The sequence below is a fragment of the Sinohyriopsis cumingii genome, chromosome 13, assembly GCF_028554795.1.
Source record: "Sinohyriopsis cumingii isolate HCF-2022 chromosome 13, ASM2855479v2, whole genome shotgun sequence".
Classification (NCBI taxonomy): Eukaryota; Metazoa; Mollusca; class Bivalvia; order Unionida; family Unionidae; genus Sinohyriopsis; species Sinohyriopsis cumingii.
The window spans coordinates 11,675,151-11,699,898 of NC_142973.1; positions in this window are offsets into that span (position 1 = coordinate 11,675,151).

Consider the following 24,748-nt stretch of genomic DNA (forward strand, 5'->3'; position numbering starts at 1 on the left):
CCTGCCCTGTTACATTTATTAATTTATGCCTTTCGTCATATTCTATTCTCCATGAGTCCCCATTGTGACCTGTATCTTTTCACAGCTGCTATGCCCATTTTTCTACAAGTCCCCATAGTGTCACCCGTAAATTAAAACTTTACATAGATCCCCACTGAGACTTTTTTAATTTTAAATTTCCAAACATCCCCAAATGCCATTCGTAATGTTAATTTTACATTTTATTTTCTTGACAAATAATTGAGAGAGATAATACAGTAGCTCTTCTTCAAATACAATACTTAAATTCTAAAACACGGAAGTGGATGGAGAAGACAGTGTACAAAGTATAACACCATACAAATATTTAACAGTGAAGGTATTTAAAGGGTTAGCAAGGTTGGCTAGTGAGATGTGGGCTCCAATTTTCCATGACAGTCTCCTCTTGCCACCGACGTAACATACTTTCTCGAGCTAAAGAAAAGAAATAAGGATGTGATACCCATTTAGTCTAACCACCGAATTTGTTGATTGGATCTCGCATGACTTCAAGCGGCCTTTTCCACGCTTGGTGTTGATTTCGCTCAGTCACGCGAGAAACTCGATGAATGAGATTAAAGGTTTAATACGAACGTTCATTTCATCTTGTGGCTGTACCGAAACAAATGTCTATGAAGATTCTGAAATCATACGTTGTAATTTTACTTCTGTATGAATAAAGCAGAAAGATGACGTAGCTAATTTCATTTTCACCGATTACATTATCTACGTGGGGAAAAAATAACAATGAAGAAAAACATGTAATCTATTCAGACCAGCATTAACGGCTATTTTTACTCTGATGAACAAGAATGCAATTTATCCCGTTTTCCTCAGGAATGAATTTTTTTATTGCGTGGGTGGTAAAATCGGTGCTTGGACGCAGCAAACTCTACGATCTATACAAATGAGTCCGCTCTTTCATAAAGACATGTCTTGTATCAATTACTAAATTGTATCAATTACTGTCACTTTCAAATGATTCATCACAGTCACGATTTTGACCTGTTGACGTACAAAGTCATTGTATGCATCTAATTGCCAATTTGAGCTCTTCGTTCTCATCGCAATGCTTTCTGTGTTAATAAACTTACTGCTGAGTATGTGCGAACATACGTGTGATGAAAATTTATTTGAATGGATAATGTTTCCGTATCAGTCTTGAAGGTCCTTAAGAATCCTTAACAATGCGACAATACTAGTGTCAATGAGATATCTAGGAATAGAACTCGAGTCTTCTTTATAAAGGAATGTCTTCAACACCCGCTCTGCAACTGAAATGAACCTTATTTTAATTATTCTGACAAAATAACCAACGACATGATCAGAAACTTTCGAGATCAAAATACTGAGTAGGTTTGAGACATTTGTTTGCGCAGATAACTTGCATTATAGGGTTGAATGTGTAAGCTTCATTTTAACACATTCCCAGATAACTTGCATTATAGGGTTGAATGTGTAAGCTTCATTTTAACACATTCCCAGATAACTTGCATTATAGAATGTGTAAGCTTCATTTTAACACATTCCCAGATAACTTGCATTATAGGGTTGAATGTGTAAGCTTCATTTTAACACATTCCCAGATAACTTGCATTATAGGGTTGAATGTGTAAGCTTCATTTTAACACATTCCCAGATAACTTGCATTATAGGGTTGAATGTGTAAGCTTCATTTTAATACATTCCCATATAGGTCGGAACATGAAAAGTTAAGAATGCTCCTTCGATAGTTTCGTATCCAAGCCATGATATGCATCTATATGACGATAGCTAGTTAGTAGAAGAGAAACATTCAGCATTGTCTGTTTTCATTTTGATATCGCTGATGGAGTCTTCGGCTTCATGTCAAAGCAAATAGTCCACCCGAGATATCAGACTTGCAGGCTCGTTGACTGCATGTCAAAGCAAACAGTCCACCCGAGATTCAGACTTGCAGGCTCGTCGACTGCATGTCAAAGCAAATAGTCCACCCGAGATATCAGACTTGCAGGCTCGTCGACTGCACGTCAAAGCAAATAGTCCACCCGAGATATCAGACTTGCAGGCTCGTCGACTGCATGTCAAAGCAAATAGTCCACCCGAGATATCAGACTTGCAGGCTCGTCGACTGCATGTCAAAGCAAATAGTCCACCCGAGATATCAGACTTGCAGGCTCGTCGACTGCATGTCAAAGCAAATAGTCCACCCGAGATATCAGACTTGCAGGCTCGTCGACTGCATGTCAAAGCAAATAGTCCACCCGAGATTCAGACTTGCAGGCTCGTCGACTGCATGTCAAAAACGAACTGTCCACGAGAGGCATCAAACACATTTATAAGAACATGTAATTATTTTCTAGTATTAGATTCATAAGTCTTTCTATTGTGGGCTTTTATTCGTCTAATATTCATCTATGCTATGAACAGCACTTCCCTCCCCAATATGACAAGTATGAGTGGTATTTTAAGAAATACGATCCCTTCTCTTCGTACTTCAAAAGGTATAAAGCGACACAACAGAAAACAAATTTCTAAATGCACATGGAGAGACACAGTCAGTTGACAATTCAAAGTTTCTTGAAACAATAAATCCTCAATAATTCCTAGTTTCTACATGGATTTTAGGCTTGGATATAACGTTAACTTCTGACTTTTTGGTTTCTTTGAATTAATGCAAAGAGTATTGAACACTTATTTATATGCTCATTTTATTTAACTACCTAACGCTTACTAATTAAAGACATTTCAAGAAACAATTTAATACAATTTATGCTTTAATCCAAAATAAATTCACAAATGTATCAATACACAATAACAGCATTAATGCCCACATAACTCCGCCCAGCGACCTTTAAAATTAGTAGTGAGCTCTACGTCAGTTTCAAAAAGTATTGTCGTTTATGTCTTCTTAAATTGAAATTTTGAGTCATATTGTGAATGAATGCGCATGGAATTTGTTTCTGTGTTGTTAAGTATGTGCATAAATGTAATTATATTTATAACTATCCTCATTACCAGCTAAAGAAAACATGTTTATGCCCTGCCACTTGCATCTCGCTGTTGAAAAGACCCCACCTATGACACGTATCATACGGTAGGTCTTCTGTTGCAAGCCTAACATTGAATCGAAATAGTTACACGGGGAAAATTGAAAAGCAGCCTCGTGTGATACTCCATTTACCCAGCGGAAAAAATACTTTTTCTTCGTCATGGATTATTGGCCGTGTTGCTTTTAGTTTCCTACCTTCGGTTGCATTTTTTTCTCGAATCTAGTATTTTGACAAACTTGTAAAACGGTCTCTGATAGACATGCGATAGCCCTTGGCCTCGATATGCTTTTCTGTGCTATATTTGTTATAGACCCTAGAGAGCATTCGTCACAGTCTTAACCATTCTATTTGCGAAAAGATATAAATATTCTCCTAAATAACTGTTTCAATGATCAGAACGGTATTTTCAATGACTGCGTCTCTCATGTTGGTTGTTGACATTGCGAATATCACGTTCATTGATTAGCTTCTTTCACTGAAACCTGGAGGTAGCGGTTCTCTTGGAGGTGTGATCATTCGCTCTCTCTTAAAATGGGATGACAATGCCCCAAAAGAAATCCCCAAGAAAAAAGACACTCCCCGACCCAAACGTACCGAGAAGAAAAAGAGCAGGGGTGTCAAGACCAGGTCATAGCCCCAGGAAAAAAGTCCCCAGAAAAATAAGTCCCCAAAACATAAAAGTCCGAAGAAAAGACCCCAGAAAACAGCTTATACCCGCAAGAGAGGCACTGCAACCAGAACGCATCTTTGCATCCCCAAGCCACGACCTGCAGTGACGGTGACCACATCTCCAGTAACCTCAGGTTCTTCCAATTCACCGTTGCCAGTGATGCCAGCCAAACCCGATTTGACACCTGTCTTCCCTAATTTAATAAAAACAATGGAAACGCATTTCGCCAGGAACTTCTTCGGCGGTGACACCCTCCTCTTTAGCTGCAGCGGCAGCTGCTAACAAAGTACCTGACCCCCCCCCCCCATAAAAATTCAAGAAAGAGCTGGCATGTTATAGAGTTTACTGGATTTATCCAAGCAAGAACTGTCCCGAATTAGTCCACTGCGAACCCCTCAACGTCGAGTGATGCCTGCCATGAAATGATACGACCGACCGACACTCAGTGGCGACGCATTCCACTATATAAAAAAAGACCTGTCCAAGACGACAGGTGTTTTGTGCTCCTAAATGCCAAAAGATGTCACCTTAAAGAAGTACACACCACCACCACCATCGTCGTTCTCCTGTCCGGAAAGGAAAAGGAAATAGAAAAGGACAGTCGTGTCGTTTGGCCCCGCACCCAAAAAATGCTTAGTCAGGAATCGACGTTCGGGGGAGTGTTTGGCAAAGCCATAGACAAAGCCAAACGAAGTGTCACCATCGAATACCATAAAGTGGCTCGTCAGCTGTTCATAACTTTTTAGGATGCCCAAACGCAAAACATTTCTCCAAAGTATCATCATCGACAAACAAAAGCCCAAAAACGCCTTCTTGAGAGCAGGCAAAAAATGTTTGCTTCAAACTGGAAAAGATATTTTGGGTCGACGAGAAACTCCTATAAATGCCTTCAAAGCTGACGAGTCAGGCGTTTCTGCTTCCCTAACGCCACAGCAAGGACAAGGCAGATAGAAGCGACGAAGACACCCCTCCAGAGGACTTTACAAACACACGAGCAGAAAGACAAAGAAAAGAAGAACCGTCAGAGAATTAGACGTTTATTATTATTAGAAAAACAGAGAGAGAAAAAATGATGCACTGAGAGTCTTGCGAATGTTCCAAGTAGGAACTGGATCTGTTTGCCATGCCACCCACCATGATGACGATGCAAGAATCCCAATGGGTATAATTTCATCCCGGCTCGTCTGTCAAGGACTCAGGATCAGCCTCCATCGAATATGAAATCAAAGGACAGCCCGAAGATTACATCGATATGTATAGCAGTTTTTCGTACTTGAAAGTCAAAGTACCCGACACGGATGGTATCGATGTAGAATCCGATAAGGTAGTAGCCACCGTCAACAATTTCATGCATTCCTTGTTCAGCTAAATGGATTTGTACTTGAATAACAAACTAATCAGCAGTACTCCCCTCCACTGACTGCTCTAGAGATCCATATCATCGAATCTCTTTTAGCACAGAGTATGGAGACGAAGCGAAGAAACGTTTACATGACAGATTTTCAAGCAAAAGGTCAGGATTGAATTGATGACTTATCATTACATGTGAAGCAAGGAAAAATGGATACCGTGGAACATTATTACCTTTTGAAAAACAATTCGTACATGGCTTTTTGGAATCCTGTCGTGTGAGCTAAAGATGTACTTCCTCAACGCAAACCTAAGGACCATCAAGCTTATGTCATCAACACAACAACAGTCACCTCCATGGAACCCACTGGGTCTACTTTCCCGAAGACAGCCCCATGTCGAGTATTTTGATTTCTTATGGATTACGCATTTGGAAGTCGACATCGTCGACTTCATGAGAAGAAATGCCAAGACGACACGATTCAATAATTTGAAAATACAAGGGCGCAGATTCCATGGTGTTGACAATACTGTGTGTATTTTCTTCATTAATGCAGTTTTCGATAACTTTTAGATTATTTAGTAACTTATTTTTTGATCGTGACTCTTCTAGAAACAATCATAAAGTCGATAGATGGTTTTGTTACTATTATGGATATCTCTTGTCCTTAGCTAGAGAATTTAGTGTAAATCACGTGCCAAATGGCATCCACCAGTGGAAGTCTTACTTGACTTCACAAAGTTGTCAACCTTATCAAACACTGTTTGTTTGAAAAAATGTGTTGCTGTTATGTTATTGGTTGGTGGTTTGTTGGTTGAATAGAAAGTTATCAAAAAGGATTGTTTGTGGATGGTTTTAAAAGCTTTTATCAAGATATATGTTCTTTGACTCTATCCTTCTACATTATATGAGCTATAGCGTGCCTACAAAAAAAAAAAATCAGTATGGATGTTTTCTATCGCGTCCGCGCTTGAGACATATAAATCGATGCGGTCTCCAGTCTGTCGATTCTCTGGTGACTCACCAACTCGTAAAGATGTCTTATAAACTGGCAAAGCTGAACGAAGCACACGTGCACTTATATCATGTCAGGCAAAAACCTGATGCCAAGGCCTAAAGAGATTGAAAATGTGAGGATGCTGAAAGTGGCCCAAAACCTTATAGAAGAGATTTTTAAAGAAGAAATAAAAAAAGCAGGAAGAATGGACCGAAAAGTACAGACTTCAGAAACAGCAGAGAGAGCACCAACAGCAGCAACAACAACATTAACAGTCGCAGGAACCAGACAGAGGTTTTGCTGAGTGTCAGGTGGACACGAAAGAGTTCTCCTTCCAAAGAAGCAGACCCTATCCTGTGGGAAAGCCTGCAATCAGACGGTAACGCAATCTTAGACGATATGAAATTACCACAACCCCAAACAAAACAACCCATTTTCAAGACTACCCCAAAAAATCTAGAAAAGTCATACTACTCTATTGCCGAAATTTGTCTGTATTAGTGTGTTAGTAGGTTTAAAAGATAGAAGTGTGCCTATAAACACTTCCTTTCCCTGGCTTGTAAGATAGTGTGTGTTTTTATATGTAAGAGTGGTAATAAAGTGTGCTTGAAGGTATAACAAAGTGGACGTGAGTGTTTCTTTTAGGTCCGCGTGTTCTATGTTTTTGGTTATGATGTGAGCATTGTTAATTTTTTGTAAGGGGTGTTTTCCTTCACGTCCGAGCTTCATGGATATAAAGCGGAGTGTTCGTCAGTCTGGCTACCAGAGACTCGCTCTCTTCTCACCATCGGGGAAAACGATCCTTACATTAAGAAAAGAACTCAGAATTGATAGCCTTCAATCGGAGCCCATTCAACACCCAGATCTATACCATGGACATGCAAGAAGCCAAATATAAACCTTCCAGCAACAACCTTAAACAAGACCAGTCGCTAGAGATAAGATCCCAAATCCTTACAATAATTAACAATTCCTATAAGGGATTTGTCAAAATCTAGACAAATGGATCAAAATCAAAAGACCCATGCAGAGCTGCTGCAGTCCTAACTATCCCGGAATTAGATAAGGAATTAGGAAATAGACTCCCGGATAATCGTTCTATATACACAGCAGAATTTTGGGCCATATTTGAAGCAATAAAATTGGCAAACAAGCAAAAACTCCACAAAACGCTAATAATCAGGGACTCTCTTAGCGTTTAAAATCCTTAGAAACCGGAAATTCAAAAGGGTGAGAAAACCTCCTAAAAGAACAAAATTGCTTCTTAGAAACAAGATCAAATTGTGGAATTCGTGTGAGTGCCATGCCATGTTAATATTTCCGGCAATGACAAAGCCGACTTGGCAACAAAGACCAAAATTAATGAATCAAACCCGGTCCATATTGAGTACAGCATCCCAGTGATACACATCATGATATCCAAAAAAGTCACATCCAAATGGCAAACTGAATGAGACTCCTGCCCCAAAGGTCGCACGCTGTACTCGATACAAAAAACAGTGAGTCGCAAAATCAAAGCCCCATTAACAAGCAACAAGCACAACCAACGAGTCATAAAGAGGATCGAAACTGGCAAAACTCTGCTAGCAGGTAATATGGGTAAATATATTCAAATTAATAAAGAAAGAGGAACAAACTGTCTCTTGCTCCACCACTGAGGATCTTTGTCACGTATTCAATATTTGCCCTATATACAAAATACCAAGAGAAAAAGTAATCAGTTCTCTTAAGATGATTGGCGTTCCCTAGTCCTATCCACAATTATTATATCAGAACAACCCAAACCCCAGGCTAAAAAAACGAATCCATCCTAATTTTCCTCAAAGAAATAGATAAAATAGGAAAAATCTAATTCTATCTCAATAAGCAATGCATTTTGACAGTTCATTAAGCAATGCAGTTTGCCAATTAAATAAGCAGTGCAATAAGCAATAAGCAATTAAGCTAAGCAGTGTAACTATTGATCTCACTTTCATACATTTTACATTTTATCTATACTTACCATCCCCAACACTTCCCTGTTCGTTTCAATAATAACTCAAAATTGAAACAAAAGCCTATCCAAAACGAATCATATAACTGATGCCGCTTCCATACAGATGGCTATAAATTTACTAGACGCCTTTAAAAGGCTTAAACCTCAGAATTCAGGTCCAGCTGCACAATGCGGCAACGATTGGACGTACTAAATCATTATGTATAGCGTAAAACCCCAAATTAGCTAAATAAGATGTCTAAAACCCAAAGCCATCAGGCCCAGCTGCACAAAGTGGCAACTAAAAATTAATTAAGATATGGAACTCCAAATTAGACTTTTAAGGTGGCTAAAACCCGACGATCAATCTTCCTGCACAAAGCGGAAAACTATACATTGTAAGTAAGGTTACTTAACTGTTAACTTTTCAAATAAATTTCCCATAAAATAACTTAGGTAGATCCACTGTTCCACCTCTACTATTACAAACAGCACAAATAATGTTTTGTTTTCCAAATTATTTAGCTTTCGGAAAAATTGAGAACAAAAACAAATAATCCCGGATGTAAGGCACCTTCCTCCTAATCAGTCCGACAAACCATGCCTCCGCCGGACAACGTGTATACAACTGAGTACGTGTGGGTCGATTCCCACTCACCACATTTCCGTGAGACAACAATATCTCAAAAACGGACAATTCAACCAGCACACGGTGTGTGTATTAAAGCGCTGGGGGACGCGGCATCATTTCGTCCCTCTCGACAAAATTATTCAGCCCTCTGTGGGGGCATTAAACGGTCTGAGCACCCTCCTGTGAATTGGCTCCAATCAACCAGCCCTCCTCCCTTGCCACGGACAGACAGCTCAATTAAACAGCGTGAAATGACGCAAAAAACGTGGAGAGTAAGGCTCTAATTCCGCTCTACACGAGAAATAAAACAAAAATACGTGGGGAGTTTGGCTCTAACTTCGCTCTTCACGAGAAATTGTAACAGCTCACAGTAGATATAGACTAATGTGACTGGCACGCGTGTTACTATTCCCGCCATCTTATGTCCAGTGGAGCATTATAATACCCCGAAAACGGACAAATTAATCAGTACATCTTGTGCGCATAAACGCGCGGAGACTGAGGCCCTTCTTTCTTTCCCCACGATTAATTTAGTAGCCTACTGTGCAGGCACAATATTCGTCGCACATGCCCAATAGGAGCACGCGACTTTAATTTAAATAATCAATCAATCAATTTGCACCATTCAACCCTGAAGTACAAATATTGGCAAGTAATATTATAGAGAAAATGAAGAAGCTACAAAAGGTGTTGGAATCCATAGGGATGGTGGAAGAGATGCTTGTGAGAATGGAGTATGGGTCTTAAAGCCCACACCGATTGAAAAGGGAAATCAAAAATTTAAGGAGAGGGAAGGAAATATTGAGGGAGCTTATAAAAGAGGAAAAGGAAGAAAAGGAGGATCTAGAAAAAAATGAGCAAATTAGAAGATGAAACGATAAGTTTGAAAAAGAAGAAGAAAGAGGAGGAAGAGGAGAAGGAGGACAAAAAGCAGGAAAATGGAAGAAGATGACAAATGTAATGATGGAGAAGATGAGAAGAAAGAAATTTGAAGAAGAAGAAGAAGAAGAAACCCAAAGCCCTTTTCAGGGCCATTCCATTGTCTTGTAAAATATGCCTATTCTCTCTTTGCCAAAAAAAATATTTTGTCGGTTGTATAGTTGTTTGTGTGAAAATTTATGTCGATCAATCTATGTATGTCTATGTCTCTATCTATGTCTCTAACCTTGTCTCTATGTCTATGTCTCTATGTATGTCTCTAACCTTGTCTCTATGTCTGTGTCTCTATGTCTATGTCTCTATGTATGTCTCTAACCTTGTCTCTATGTCTGTGTCTCTATGTCTATGTCTCTATCTATGTCTCTAACCTTGTCTCTATGTCTGTGTCTCTATGTATGTCTCTAACCTTGTCTCTATGTCTATGTCTCTATGTATGTGTCTCTATTGGTCCTTAGAGTAACGCGTATTCAGGTCAGCAATTGCCACACTGTTACGCCCGATTGAGGTCAGCCCCTTGCAACATTGTTGCGATTGTTTCCCCAGGGTCAAGTACCGTGATGTCACCCCTCTACAATTTAACTTTCGCTAGACAGACCCAATCCCGTGTCGCTATACAGTCCCTATGTTAAATTCCCCTTGTCGCTCTCTAGTCCCACCCATGTTAAATTTCCCATGTTAAATTCCCAAAGGGCAAACTCACTTTTTTAATATTAAAGTCCCATTGTCGCCAAATCGTCCCCATTCACTCCTCTCTCTCTCTCTCTCTCTCTCTCACACACATACACACACACACACGCACGCACGCACACACATACACACACACACTCACAAACTGTATCGCCGAGATCAGAGGTTCTCAAACTGGTACGCTGGGGTTCCGCGAGCTCCAGTCACGTAGTTCGTGCAAAGGCTGTGATAAATAACTAACAGTTCAATCGAGATTAGAAAAGCTCAGCGATGTTCAAGTTGTCCGTGAAAACAAAATTTTTGTTAACCACTGGACTAAATTGTACCAGCTAACTGTTGGGGAGCTTTTAATGTATGTCGGATCTAATTATTCGTCGACGGGCCTGCTTCTGACCTACCTTCTGCTCTACCTTCTGATGCATAAACAGCCTATATCTGTCCTCCGAATTTAAAGAGTAGCTAGCTATTTGTAGAAAAGTAAATCAATCGATGACTCATTATTGCTGTTACATCCGATTACTTCTGGGATTCGCCAGAATTCTTAGTTCAACTACCGAGCCTAGAAAAATAACATTGTACAACAAGAAATACCTATCTATCATTCTGACAACGCAACATTGCAGTTTCCACTTCCATTATTACTATTATTAGGTGCAGTTCACGCGAGAATCAATGGACGGATACACTTTATTATATGCGATTGACAGTGCAGATGAAACAAGCAATAAAGTGGATTATATTCATAACCCTACAAATTCCAACAATAAGAAGGTCTTTGCTCACGTTTGGTCTTTCATCTGAACCATCTGACCATTTGATTAATTATGTATATATATATATATATATATATATATATATATATATATATATATATATATATATATATATATATATATATATATATATATATATTGTATATCTTAAGTCTCTGTCCTAGTCTTTAGTGTTTGTCATCTTGCTTAAATTCCCTTTCTTTTGTGGTAGTGAAGGTCAAAATATGTTATGATTTGTCAAGAAAAAAACTTTTTGTTGTAAGAAGTTATGACACTCTTAAATCTTTCTCTCTCTAAAATCGCCGTTATTTTACCCATAAATACGATCCAGCAATATGTGAGCTATATACTAATTCTAGCAAGGTTTAACATATATATGCAAATGAAAAATTAGAACCCCCAAAATAGCAAACGTTTGACGACACCTCGACCAGAAAAGTGAATGTAATGTCTTGTTCTCCCACTAACGTGGTGGTCGACAGAAATGAGAAAGTATGCGCCAATTAACCATGAAGCATGAAACCCCCATACCCCTCTCTCTCTCTCTCTCTCTCTCTGTTGTCAGCTGTGGGTCAAGCTTAAAAAATATTGGTTTACAGTAAACATTTCATTATTTTTCTTCTGGGTCATCTTACAAGCGGAAGTTATTTTATTTTTGTTTATTCAGGTTTTAACTACACTTTGAAACATTATTGGCTATATCATGCCAAGGAAATGGGAGATATGTGCCTTTCCCAAGGACACGCTAAGACAGCTGACACGGGTGGCTTTGACATGTATCGAGACCGCGACCTTGGATTACGAGTACGCCCTACCAACTGAATTACCGTGTGTTAATACCAATATAAATTGAAATTTGAACTACAATTATTGGTTACATCAAAATATCTGTGTTTATCCGTTTTTATTCCACATATATTAGAATAACGACTAACCTGTAAGCTGTATAGGTACATTTTTCTTTTTAGTTGAAGACGTATGGATGTGATAACAGGGTGAGGATTTTCATAGATTCCATATTATGGCCCAAGACCAGCACCTTCACCATCCATATCATGCCGCAGTGACCGATTTAAATCATGCACCGTTCGTTTCGTCTTCGTGACCATTCCAAGCTAATCCCGTGGACGTAACTTAATCGTCTAACATCGCTATCCTAGTGCTTACTGAGTGTATTTTTATACCTCATTTAAAGGTTACATTTTATTCAATTTCATCAACAATATTCCCACAACCGGCTGCTCCCTCAGCTGGAGAATGAATCGTGATTTCAAAGCCTTCCCACAACTACAGACCTTCCCCTATAATGTCACAAGGTCCTGTTTCTTTAACGATGCACCTGTAGTTGCTCGAAAGTAAGAAGACACTGGGTCTGAGATCGCCTAGTTGGTTGAAATTTATAGCCTTGTAGCAAAATGAGCTTTTATCTCGTTTTTCGATGGGCGGCCTGAGGTGACACTCATCGTCGTAGTCTTGCTCCTGTGACAGCCTCGTGAAAAGCAACTCGTCATTCATTTTATACTTCATGCCACGGTTCTTTCCGATTCGCGAGTTTAGCACTCGTCGTATGCCATGCTAAGACACGGCAGCGATTTCGTTTATCGTCTCCGGAGGATAAAATTTCACGAGATAACTTTTATCAAACCCGGCAAAAGGTCTTCATTCTCCTCCTCAAACTCTTTTGTGTATATAATATACTATTTCGTTAATTAAACATTCAGTACCAGTATAAACATACCAGTATAAACATGAATCAGGTAACTATGGCACGGGTAGCATAACGGTTTTCAGCCTTGTTGCCCTTCTGCGAGACGTACGCCGATATTTTGGAATGTTTTGATGCAACAGTGGTGATGGTAAAAAAAGATCCGAGTTCTATCCCCCTGATGATCTTTTCGGAGGAGAACCCCGAGGAGCACGAAGAAGACCAGTCGAGGAGACGGTGCCACCGCCATCAAAGACCCACACAGATGTACAAGCGGAAATATCACATCCAAAATAGGTTGGAGCGCATATAACTGATGGCACCACAGCAAATTTAATTTTGCCAGTTGCCCCACCTGGTCACGCGCACGTCACATCCAGGCCGTATGAAATTTATTAAATTCGATTACGTGTTTAAGTGTATTTTTTAGGTTGAAGGGTCGCCATAACAGGCTGTCACATTCGATCACGTCCCTGACAAAAACGTGTCAGCATCGTACGATAAAATCGTTTCCGAAGTGCTGGCGTCGGTCATGGTGTCCACAATGGCGATGGTGTGTGCAACTACGTTGCCAATGACGCTAGCGCCGCCGTTAAAATCCACGAGTTCAATTTTTCAGGATAACCAAACCATTTGACCAGAGATGCTTCCCCTTTCATCTAGAAGACTTTCTATATCCTAAACATGTTCTGATTGGTTTTCTGTAATTCTTAATCGTAAAATGAACCTTTGATGGTATCTCCTGTTGCATGTTTAAGCGTGTGCAATACCGACATAGTTCATTTCATTTTTTCTGCTTCAAACGCCTCCTCAGTCCAGTTGGGTGTGCTTTTTTGCCTGCTGATTCTCACGCGATCCCCAACTAAAATATATGCCTAAACAAATAACGAGTATGTCACTTCCTGTTTGCGGCCACCGGTGGCCCGCCTCCGTGAGCTTCATTTTAATGATGATGTACCTATTGTGACTGTAACGGTTCACGATGTCCGGTAAAAAAATCTAAATACCGACTAGTGCAAATATCTTCCAAATGCCGATTTTCAGAGTCCTATTAAACTGCTGAACGATCGCAGTTTTGACCTAAATTAGCGTGCTGTACAAGACAGTGTTTTTTAAAAAGCCGATCCGAGACGGTTTTGTTGTAAAATTCGCTGCCGTGATCCACCCACAATTGTTGGGTCTGCGTGCACCTGCGGTGTATACGCACCTGGTGTACTTTGTACACCCATAATGCTGTTCAGTGCCTCAACTATAGAATTTTCTTTTCTAAGCAGAATCAACCAAGGGTATTTGCTGAACACATCGATGACGGTTAGCATGATCGCTATGCGATTATTTTTGCATCGCTTCCATGAGCATCATGTACGCGTGCGTGAAATTTCTAGTGACGATGGCAAAATTACACTCGAGTTCTCGCTCGGGATATTGTCTTGTATTGATGACGATGTGAATTCGGGATAAGTTCAGATGTTTTAAATGTGCTTGTTTCCTATTTGGTCTGAACGATGTGTCGCTAACTGAACGCCACAAACATGTGCCGTTGAAGTTTCTTGGATTCGTGGCTACTCGGCACGACGTGATGACCTGAATTTGGGCAAATTCGTGCATTTAAATCCTGTTTTGTTCGCAGTAAAGCTTTTTGGTAAATTTTACCAGTGTGGTTTCCAACGAGCACCTGGAACGCCGAGAGGGTGGTAGTTTTAGGCGTTTACAACGCCAGCCACGACATGGTAAACTGACCTTCGGCAACTCTGCCGTTATGTGCATGTACTGTGTTGGCGAATCTTTCACCATAATCAGCGTGTGTATGAGTCCTCTGTTCACCCTGAGGATGTCGCGGTACACCCCGATAATAACACTGAGAGGACACATCATACAAATGTATGACTCGGATCGGTGAGAGTGAGTGCACTGTGGGCAAAACCCTGATTGTATTCAGCCTGTTTCGCATTCAGAAACTTATTCCTGAACGCAGTCCCCGTCATATTGCTACTGGTCTCAATATTCTCACAGATTGTAACTAGGTTCAATATTCTCAAAGGGTGTGACCAGGTCCGAAATTCTCCCAGAGCGTAATCCGGTCCAATATTCGCATAGGGCGTGACCAAGTCGAACATTATAGCAAGATATCAATAAGCGCAGTATTATCGCAGGGAGTCAACGTGTCCAGTGTTCTCACTTTATGTCACCTAATCTCACCGGGTATCACTAGGTCCAGCGTTCTCAAAGGTTGTCTCCAGGTCCGGTATTTTTTTTCCTGGTGTCACCCTGTCCAGAATCTCAAAGGTTGACGCCAATTCTAGTATCTTATGAGGGTGTCACTAGGTCCAGTTTTATCAATAAGTGTCACCAGGTTCAGCACTCTCAAAGGCTAACACCTGGTCGAGTGGTCTCACAGGGTGCCACTAGGTTCAGTATTCTCAAAATGATCTCAGCATGAAACTCTAGTTCACAGTTCTAATACTATGGTCAGAATAGAACTAAAATCACGGAAGTTTCAGGTTGCTTTAAGTTCTGTCCCTCAAATAAGACAAGTTTTACATTTACATAATGTAGGTGTGCTATAAGCATTATGTTTGATTTGGGAGTTTGGGGTTTGAGCTTAAGTTTTTATGGTCAACGAGTTTCGAGATTAGGGGCCAGAAAACCTTGTCCTCATACACATTTAGTAAAAAAACATAATCTGTCGAAGCGGCAAAATTAGCCCACTGGCACAAAAAAAATCACGTTATGCATAGTGAACTAATAAATATAGTAGGCAATTATTGAATGATACGGACAGGCTAAAGGAAAATTAACAGCAATAGTGTTTACATCTCGAGAAAAGTAAATAATCTGATAATTAAAACTTAAACGAGTTAAAGGAAATCAGACTAAAGAATTCTGTACTGTATGTAACCCAGTTGAATAGCAATAAACATACGACGTGAACTTTAAAAATATTCTTAACTAAAAGTCTTCGGCATTTGGGAACATTTTTGTCTCTCCTTTTTCAGACAAAAAATGCAAGACATTACTACTACAACAACAACTACTACTACTATTAGTACTAAGAATACTACTACTACTTATAAGCCTAAAACTGTAAATTCATCTGTAAGAATTTTATGAAACTTACTATGGATAAATATAATGAGTGAGAATTGATTTCCTTTCATCAAAATAAATCCCATCCCGCTTGGAGGAGAGGTGGAGAGGTCAAAGGTTACCCCATAGTTTCCACTTGTTGTTTTTATTCGTGAATATGTATTGTAGTAATTATCTTTATCTGGATTTGGTGTACGTGCATAGTGTCTATTTGGTGTACGTGCATAGTGTATATTTGGTGTACGTGCATAGTGTCTATTTGGTGTACGTGCATAGTGTCTATTTGGTGTACGTGCATAGTGTCTATTTTAAGATGTTAAGAAGGTAAAACTACGTAGGATCAAAAACTATATGCTTATATTTGTGTTTACAGTTACTAATAATAAATTAGTAAATATGTTGACAAGTTTCTAGCTTTTTCCCATTGGACAGGTCGGTCAAGTGGTATCTTAGAAGAATTAGGTTAATTCCCATTGGATGGGTTGAGTTCTTCTATGATGTTTGACAGTGACAATCTGCGTGTTTTATCTTTTAATCTATATATAAATTGCTCGACAGTTTTCTTATTCTTAGTTCTTGTGTTCTTGTTGTAACATTAAGTCTGCATACATATTTTATATCGTATTTATTTGAGAGGACATATTTGTTTGGATCATTCAGTGAAAGTAGAAAGTGTTCATTGGATTATAATATTATTCTGGGACTGTTGTGAATTTTTCAAAGGAGTTTTTTGGGACAACCCCATTGTGACACGTCAGAATTGCTGGCTGACCAGTATATTATTAGAATTGAAATGTATACGGAACATTTCATTCTTGTGAACTTTAAAAGAACTTTTTCAGGAATATTTTGGATTCAGTTCATAATGCTTTAGTTCCTTTTAAAATTTCATTTTATAACATTGATAATTAAATTGTTTATTAAGTTGTACACAACTTTGGCTTCTTTCCTTTGCTTAGTTTATTCCCATAGAGTCATAACAACAAATACTGATAAATGTCGATGCACATTTGTCTTTTAAACGTTACATAACTAGGCAGATTACTTGTTGTAAACTAGTATCCCCTGGGTCATGCCACTGTGTCTACCATTATCGGACGGGGGCCGTCCCCTGCGTATTATCTTGGAACCACTGGATTCCCACCTCATAACCATGTATATACATATTTGGCATAAAATTGTCAAGTCACTGATGTAATCTCTATAGGTGACTGAATCTTTCACCCTTTCATCGGGGTCTGAATCTTTCACCCTTTCATCGGGGTCATACGTTAGAAATGGGCAATAGCCCAGCCGTAAAAGTAGATACACGCATTTTAGGCATGAATATGGTACTAACGTATTACAACCATCCGAAATGCGTTAGGGTCAGGCCAGAAAGGGTGAGACATGTTTGTTGGAACCGTTGTTATCAATAATGTGTGTTTATTGATTTGCAATACATAATTTATATTGCCAGAAATAGTATAGTTCCGATCAGCAACAAGATTCTGAAGAAAAAAAAGGAATCTTAAATTAATTAACATACATTTCTTGGATGGTAATATTCACAGTTTCACTTCCTTTAAAGGCTGCTTGTAACTTAGAAAACAAAAATGATCTTAACAAATGCATGATAATATTATTCTTGCAGATCAGAAGAAAAAAAATATGTAAGGGTCGAAATCATGTTATGAAAGCCTTTAGGATTATAGAGACATAGAAAATATTGATCTTAGTATAATATCTGGTGATCAATATTTCAATGACAACGGAGACAAAATGTAGAAGGTAAAATAATTTCCACATAAGCTTCAAAAGCTGTCAGAAATACGAAAATAATAAAAGTAATGGTTCAGATAGCTTATCTTATGAATTCTTCACATTATTTTGGAATAAATGTCATTTTCCGGTAAGGTCAATAAGCAATGGTTTTAAAATTATCAATAATTCAGCAACTCAAATCGAAAGAATGGGTAGTTGTATTCCTTAATGCGATAAGACAAATGGAGGTCCAACATCTCTTCTTAACATTAACTATAAGGTTGCCTCAGTTTCTATTGTTAAAAGAGGTTTTTAATAAATTAAAAAATTATGTTCAAACTGGTTTTATGGCTGATAGGTCCGATCAATTCATGAAAATACGAGATCACTAAATGATATTTTTATATTACAAAGTATATCATACCAAGTTTGCTAACACAAATATATTTTAAAGAAACATTTGATTCTGCTGAATGAATTTTTCTTTTAAAGCATTCAATATTTTAACTTTGTTAATGTCATTATTCAATATATAAAAAATGATATCTTAAAATAAAATCTTAAATAAATGTAAATAATTAGATAGTCCCTTTTTCTGACAAGTCGACCGCCTTTCGCCTTACTTGATTTTAATCTGTGTAGAGGTGTCACCAAAACTGTTTAAAACATTGGATGCAATAATGGTATCTAATATAGATCATCATCATCTTTGTCATGCAGTGTGCAGCTATCTTCTGTAAATAAGGTACTGAAACTTGCAACTTATGAGTTGACGAACACTTTGTTGATTGATATTGTGTAAGAATTTGTATTCTAATATAGAATTTTTTTTTTTTTTTTTTATAAATATTTATTGATTGTATTCAGATGATTTATTCTTATATCATGTAATCTTCCATGGAAGGAAATAAAGATGATGATGATGCTTAAATCTCTTGCCTTAAAAATAGACCAAAACATTTGTGACATGGAACAGTTATGAGGCTAAACTGCCAGCAACAAAGCTACCATATACAGAGGATCTCAAATGGGTAATGATTTAATATTGAATGTATGAAACGAGTTAAATAATGTTCAGCTTTTGCGAGCCTTGGCTTGGCATCTTGTTGACTGACGGTGCACCTTTTGTCTGTTGTGCATAAAATATAGTATCAAACAAAGCTGAACTATTAAAAGTAGACTACTTTTTTTACAAGCTGTAAATCAAAGAATAAACGTCCACCCGAATAAACAGAACATTTTATAACGACAAAATCCTTTTTCAAAACAGAATGATCAATGCGTGTGACGTGACATTGTCTGATACGGTACACAGTAGGTCATGAATACATGTTTACCCTAAAATGTCACTTTCACAACTAAACATTACATTGTTGAGATTTTCGTATGAAATTGGATTACTGGATGCAGAAATTTCCATATTTATTGTAATGTATTTGTGACCGGATATTTGCAGTATTTGAGTTGGAACATTAGACCGTACAGAAGACAAACAAATTTACTTTAGATGCAGAAATGCATCACATATTTACTGCGTAAAGATGCTGTGGTTGGACGAAGTTCTGTCAGTTGGGAGACTGGTTTTATGTCCACATTCTTCTGTGAACATTGGTGAGTTTATTTACTTCTGTAAGTTAGCATTTAAACCAAGCTTGTATATAGAGTGGATTCTATGTCACGTTTATACCGCCCCCATCCACCCCCATCACCCCACCCCCATACCCTTATTTTTACTTCTCGTTCTTCTTGTCTTGGAGCAGCAGGGAGGGCGAACCGCCTCTAATTGATTCACTCATATTTCATCAAATTAAGCCTTCCTACAAATACACAAAAAATCGTAAAATAAAAAGTGCGTATCCAGCGTAAAACAACTCTGTTTACATGTTATCGCTGGTATGTTTTTTTTTTCTTTGTCGCGTCGAAGGAAAAATGCGCGATTATAGGTGACAATTTGGAGGCATGCCCTCCCTGCTGCTTCCTGCGTCCCTTTTCGAAACCCAAGGCCTTTATTGATGTACGAAAAAAAATATTTGCGCGTCTACTGCCATAAATTAAAAATTTAAATTATCAATGTTGGAGAATCACATTCCACTAAATTTTTCCATAATGCTCAGGAGCATTGACCTCCTCGATAACAATCTTAAAACGTTTATCAAATACACGTATACGATATCTTAATTTAAGTTTGATTTTTTCGAGTATCTTATATAACGGTTCAATATCGTGAATTTGATTATGTCTAACAATTATAATTTCACACTGTGTTGAAAGCATTTTAAGGATTTCCCACTCTGAAATTTCTATTTCTTGGATGATATCGCGTATGCCTTTATCTATCATTTCTAATTCACAAATTTCATTTTCGACTTTGTGAAAATCTTGCAAGTTCGCCACAACAAATCCTTCTCTCTCTCTCTCCAGACATAATGTTCGGTCTCTTTCTCGCAGTAGACGCGCGTTCCTTCTGCGAGATTGTCACGCAACTTTTTTACGCGTTCGTACATGTTAGTTAGTTTTTCCGGGTCCATCAAATTGAGACAGTATTTACTGTGTAAATTTTCAAGATGTGTTTTGATTGATGCTATAATTTTGTCGTTCATATATGTATATGATTTTGTCTAAATGTTTGTTATGTTCAGACAAAAAATGATTACGCCAAAAAAAAAAAACATTCGCGTGTCTGTTGTCAAAAATTAAAAAATTGTTATATAATAATATGGTACACTCGGAAACTTACACAAATAGACTAGCCAGAGAGCTAGAATAAGCACTTAAGAAATATATCCCTGTAAAGGAGGATTTTAAGAAAAATGTACAGTCGCTACAACAAGCACAAGTTGAATTTGCGGCTGCCACAGAACCATTATTTAAACCCGTTACAACAGCTACTGAAAAGGCTGCGGCGGTCACTGAAAGAGCTGTATTGGGAGATCCTAAGGATGATATTAAGGAGGAAGAGGAACGAGAAAAAGGTATTCTTACAGTGCTAAAACAAACCGCTGCGCAGGCTGAAAAAATTGCGAGGAGAACCAAACAAACAAAAAAGATTTTACGAGATCTTCCGGCTGGCGTAGTTGCAACAAGACCACCCGAATAAGTTTTCGTAGATGCGTCAGAAATGCTACCTGGAGCCGAAGCTCCGCCGCAATACAAACCTAGTAAAGCAGAAATCAAAGAGAGTGTGGCAAACAATATTAAGATGAAAAATTACGAGAGCGCGGTTGATCTTGTAGGTGAATTTAATGATCATGAAAACTACTTGGAGACGGGTTCACCATCGTTAAGGTATGACCATTGGGAACGGTTGATGTTTACTACATACAAAGATATTAGTCCGGTCACGGAAAAATACAAAGCTGATTTTGAAAAATTTAAGAAAGATGTTGAAGCAAGGAGAGTTGCAAGCCCTGTTGTGACCGCAGATTTGTGAACACCATTAAAAACACCCCCGATAATAACACAGCCGACTAGCATGAAAAAAACATCCGGCAAGGGTTTGGGGAGTGGTTTTATTCCCTGCCCTGATAATATTTTCAATGACGTTTCGCGGTTAGAAGTTCTCATAGGAGGAAAACGAGCTGGGAATAACTCACCAGAAATAATTAATGAAGCCGCTGATATTTGTCGGCGATTATTTCAAGGTGGTGTCATGAATGCTAGTATATACCAAGAACTCATTGATGAACTCGTTGACGATTACAGCGATTAAACAACAGTAAATAGCATAATATGGTCATATATAACAGACATACACCTGTGCAGATCAGAGCAGTAAACTCACGATTACCAATCTATAGAGCAACTTACGGAGACGGACTCGGCGATGTGGTTCAGGGTTTATTTGCGGGGTTAGCACCAAAAGTGGGCCCTCTTGCAAAACAGTTATCAATGAAAGCCATTAATGTTGTTGGTGAAAAAGCTCCTGGTGCAGTTGTTAGTGCTGCTGGTAAGGCACTCTCGGCAATCAAAGAAAGACTAGCGCGATTAATGCGACGAAAATCGCCACCGGTGAAATTACCAAGCACCGAAATTATGCTCGCGGATGTTAGTAAGGTGATAAATCAGGCTGCAAATCAGAAACTAGCAGCGTTGATAGATCAGGAATCTTACGCACAAAGAAATGTCACAGCAAATTTGATAGCAGGAAGTGGACTTCGTGTGCGACGACGATAATTACCATTTGGAAAAATACGCAATAGTATAAAATGTTCAAATACATATCCGACCCAGCATTTAACATAGATGCGCCGGTTCAAAAAGATAACTCAGTGCGTGATTATCAATTTTATTCCTATGTTGCAAAGAAACCAGACCAACGAGGGCGTATCGAACTTCAAGTTCATGATACAAGTAGATATTTCTTGCCCGCTGAGGCGTTTATTGAAGTAGAAGGTGAACTTGTCAGGGCAAATAATACTGCATACGATCCCAATACACGAGTTGGTTTTGTCAATAATGGAATTATGGCACTGTTTAGTAGCGCCACATATATGATTGATGGAAAAAATATCGAATTGATTCAGAATGATGTCGGTGTTGCTACAACAATAATTGGTCTAGCAAGATATTCTGATGATTACACAAGATCAGCTGGTCCATCAATGATGTTTGCCAAAGATATTACCGACAACGCGGATCATATTCAGTATATTAAGTTAAGAACACCATGAAATATTTCATCTGATCCATAACTAGCTGACCCTGGATACGAAGCTAGACCAGCTGATGATTTTGATATTATAAAAGGAATTAGTGCGACTTACAACGTGGGATTTTTAACACACCAAGCAATGTTGTCAGGAACACGAAGAAGTTTTTCGTGCGCGATTCCACTCTCTCACATCTTCGGATTTTGCAGAGATTTTAGAAAGGTCATCTTTGGAGCTAAACACACAGTTGTGCTTCATAGAAAAGGTAATGATAATGATGCGATCTGGCGAGGGGCTGGTGTCGATGCTAGTATGGTAAATATAACAAAACTTTCATTGTGGATGCCGGTATTAACTCCATCGGTCACAGAAGAACCGCGATTACTCTCTTTTATGAATCAAGGCGGTAAATCACTGTTATCGTGGTTAACAGTAACCACAGACGCCATCGAAAGTTCCGTCAGAGATATATTTACTTGGCATATAGCATTACAACAAGGCGTTTCTGCGCCACGACATATTTTTATTGCGCTACAAGATAATCGTCGAGTGGATAACCAAGAATATTCGCATATGATATTTGACGAACTCGACGTTACCGAGGTTTCGTTGAGGATAAACGGGCAACAAGAACCGTCTGAAGATATATCATTTAGTTTTACACATAATTATGTGGCACGCGCATATAATCGCTGGCTGACGTTTCTGTCGCGTAATATAAATATAGATACTGGGACTCAAATATCACAGTTTGATTTTACAAATTTGTACCCGATTTATTACTTTTCGCTGGAACATCTTGATTTATCCAAACAATCTGTCGTTGATATACACTTCCGAGTTCGCGTAGGTGCATTACCCAAAATTGCAGATGGTCCGCCAATTGTTTATGGCCCCTATAGAGCAATCGCGGTTATCCTCAGTGACAAAGCAATGTTACTTGAAGGCATTAGTGGTTTAATGAGAATCGTTGATGCACCAGTAGAAAACATGTAGACAATTAGATCAATCTCATATTGAATAAATGTCATATAGTCACGTTAATGTCACTCTGACTCCTGGTCAGATGAAAAAATTACAATCGAAAAACGCGAGCGCATGTGGGGCAACGATAACACTAAAACAAGATCAAATCGCTAATGGTGGTCCAAACAAGTTATCGCTGATAAAACCCAACTAAAACATTTCAATAAAGCGAAGCAAGCGAAAACTGGAACTCAACTTGATTTCGCTCCAAAAGCCATCAAGGATATGCTTAAAACCGGTGGTATATTTCCTCTTCTCGCAGCGATACCAGCACTGATAGCTGCTGATGCTCCCGTAGTCGCTCAAGCCGCCGCGTTAGGAGCTGTTGGAACCGCTGCTGGAATGGCATTAAAGAAAGCCACAGGGAAAGGATACAAAAAAAGGGACGCGGCCTAAGACTTTCAGGAACTTCGCCTTCATGGTACCCAAGACGGTTCTAGACATCACACAAGGTGTTTTCACACCAATGTCAAATTTTGATTTACTCGATGCTGTTAAACAATTAAATATAAAAAGTTTCAGAGGTGTTTTTATGAGAGATCAATTACCACAACAACCGAATAATCCAGAAACCGGAATTATTAATCTTGATAACAGCGATGGTCCAGGAACTCACTGGGTTGCTAACGCGATACATCCACGTGGAATTATCTATTTCGATTCGTATGGGTTAGCACCGCCAGTTGAATTTCTAAAATACACACAAAGTATTTTTACTTCCATTCCAGTCTGGTATTCAACGCTACCAACACAAACACTGACCGATCCTCCGATATGTCTTCGTGAAGTATTAAATGTTCTCACCGCGATATCAAAATCAACCAAACCACCTCACAAACTCGTGCACGAGTATACCTTGGGTCGATTTAAACAATTCCTAAAGAATAATGGTTGATATTTACGGAAGATCGCTCACAACAAAGACAAAAAAACGCGGCGATGTAGATTTATCAAAATATGCGACCAAAAATGAAATCGACAATCTTTTATCGTTATCCGGGATAGACCCAGATGAGGTTGTTATTTTTCAGGACCGACACGGAAAACTAGAAACCAGAGATATCAAATGACATGAAATAATTCGTAGGGTTATTTGAGCTACTCCGGGTAACATCCCTGTGTTCACTGACAGTGGAAAAATCAGAGATTCGCTGATATCAATCGCGGCGTTAAGAGATGATACGTAGAAATCTGCAGGGGAACGCGTAAAAAAGACCTGCAACACAATGACAAGTGAACTCAGCATGAACGGTAACAAAATAGTGGTTTTAAGAGATCCAACATCCCCTGAAGATGCCGCGACGAAAAAGTATGTTGACGTCGTTGACGGTAAATTATCCACGTTGCGGCCCTTGTATGACGTTCATGTAAACGTGTTTGCAAGACTTCGCAGAAATTTTCAAAAAACCGATGAGGCCATAAATAAATTCTTTGGTACTCCGCCCACCGTTGACATGAAACTTTC